The sequence below is a fragment of the Limulus polyphemus genome, unplaced genomic scaffold (assembly GCF_000517525.1).
Source record: "Limulus polyphemus unplaced genomic scaffold, Limulus_polyphemus-2.1.2 Scaffold150, whole genome shotgun sequence".
NCBI lineage: Eukaryota > Metazoa > Arthropoda > Merostomata > Xiphosura > Limulidae > Limulus > Limulus polyphemus.
This window is the reverse complement of record NW_013665760.1, coordinates 66,324-68,757: the sequence shown is the minus strand read 5'-3', so window position 1 is coordinate 68,757 and position 2,434 is coordinate 66,324. Positions and strand designations below refer to the sequence as shown.

The following is a 2,434-nucleotide window of genomic DNA, read 5'->3' as shown; positions in this document are numbered from 1 at the left end:
ATATCTATAAAAACTGGAAGAAAGGTTACAAACCTTCCCAACTCCACTATCTATCAACACAATATAGAAACAGGCATCCAATTTCTCTCTCAAATTTTTAAAATTCTTTCAACATCCAAACATGATACTAAACTTCTTATAAAAGAAACATTATACATAAAAACTCTTCTTCTGTTCCTAACTAACACACAGTCTTCACTGGATTTAAACCTATTTTAACTATTTCATTTGTGCTTCAGTTTTCATTTTCTCCTGTTATATTTGTATATTCAAATTGTTTATTTCTTATGGATATATATTTTTCTGTTGTAATTACAAATATTGTTTGTTTTGTACCTCTAGATTACTGATGATGGAATTATTACGATCCTGAAACGTTTAATAAATGCTTCCTGTTATTACGTTCGTGTTTTGTTATATCATTTCTATATATATTAAACAATTAACAACAGTAGAGTTATAAAATGTAGAAATGAACTAAAGTTTATTCAACAACTGTTTACACAGTACTTAACCATATTAGCTCTCACAGTCTCAATATTTAAGTACTTGACCAGAAATGACACAGACTATCTCTTCAAAATGACAAAAGAAAAAGAAATTATTACCTCTCATATTTATAGGGCAGGATCAAACTAAGAAACAGTTTGACTATCATAAAACTAGCCTGGTTTTAGCAATCAAATCTCACTTTACACCTCAATTTTTATGTAATCAAATTATTCTCCAATACATACCAATATAAAAAAATAAAATAAAAATTCAGAAGGTCAAAAATTTTCAACAAACAGTATAAAGATTGAACTTAGATCCTTTCAGTCAGTTATCATTTTTATACAAAGAAATGAAATATTTTGGAAAACAAGTTACTCCATAATGTTTTCTTATGAAGGACAAAATAAATTTCTTTTTCGAAGTTTCATTTACAATGGCTAAAACTGAGAAAGATCACAAAAAAAATTATTACAAGCAATATATTAGGCAAAATGTTGCTTGTAGTAACTTGTAAAGAAATCTTTTAATTTGTAATAACAATTACTGCACTTGGATGTTTATTATTCATCACAGAACTGTACAAAAATACTGGTAATGTATAAATAAAGTGCATTTCTGTAATTTTTTTATTTTATTATCCTGAATCAAAATAGTGGTTCATAATAGGAATAACCCAGGAATTTCACAAAACTTTTAATAGAACATATGGGCAAAAACCAACTGAAAAAGCAACAACACTCAATATTTTCTATCTCAATGGCTAAGGCTGCTAAAATATTGATAATAGCAACAAATTTGATTTTATGATTGTTAGATAAAATTCATCCATTTATTCTTGATATTATTATTTTTGTTTCACAATCCTATATTTTATTCAAACCTGGACAAACTTGTTGGTTCTTGAAAGAGGAGGAGCGATTTTATCAGTTTTTCATTACTACTGATCAAGTTTCTCTTCAAAGCCATTCAAGCACCAAAGTCTACAGCAAAAATGGCTAAGTATACTGTGCCAACATCTATGCACAGCTCCTAAACAAACTCCTGTGAAGGTTGTAGGGCTATTTATAAGTTGATTCTTGAAAGTCAAGATTTTCACCATCTCAAATTTTCTAAGTTTTTCTTTGTTACTAACATAAACTACTGAAGTCATTCAAGCACTGCAGAAAAGTAAAAGCCATTTAAGCACTGTAATACTGGTTGGAAATGCTCCAACTTATACAAGTCAGAAATGTTTTGTTTTATTAGAGTAAACAACTTGTATATTTATAATAGTGCTTCCAGTCTTATTATTATTGATTATAGTTCTACAAGCTGCTACAGAAAAAACGACTATGAATATTTTACTGAAACCTGAACAATAGTAATAAATGCAGCATTGAGTATGTCATGAGGTAGTTTTAAAAATTAAATTATGCACCTTCCTTTCTTTACTCTGATACATTTCTCTAAGTCCTTCACTTTCTGCCATGCAAAAAATTCAGTGTTTCACTCATACGGATTAAATGGAAAATAATTTGTGCAACTTATAGTGCATTAATTGTAAACTACCACATTGAGGATTTATCATTTCTCAAGTTCTCTGTTCTTCATTGTTTCTCAAGTTTGCTGTTGTACTTTGTCTCTATGCAGTTTTCTGCAACTATTTCGGTGAGTTTTCTAACAGAAGACAATTACCATAGTAGATTTCTCTATTCTTGTTAGTGATGAGTCATTCTACTGATTTTCGTACTTCACTGAAATTGTGAATGCATATTTTAGTAATATTTAATTATTATTATTGATATTTTTATTTCACAAGCCTACAGTAAAACTGGCTCAGTATTTTGCACCAACACCTAGACAAATATACTAAATAAAAAAATGCAAATGTCCATCACCTATACATGATTATTATTCACTGAAAGTTGAATTACATGGCTATAAATACATAATATATGCA

At 28.6% G+C, this 2,434-nt stretch overlaps 1 protein-coding gene across 1 annotated transcript in view; it reads right to left on the bottom strand.

Annotated features, from left to right (window-relative positions):
* Positions 1 to 1,026: 1,026 nt before the first annotated feature.
* The window catches only part of LOC106475842 (ubiquitin-conjugating enzyme E2-22 kDa-like), a 43,099-nt gene continuing 41,691 nt past the window's right edge, over positions 1,027 to 2,434 (bottom strand). Inside the window, exon 7 of the mRNA XM_013936534.2 lies at positions 1,027 to 2,228. The gene's annotated coding sequence lies outside the window, so the exon portion shown is untranslated. The remainder of the gene's footprint in view (positions 2,229 to 2,434) is intronic.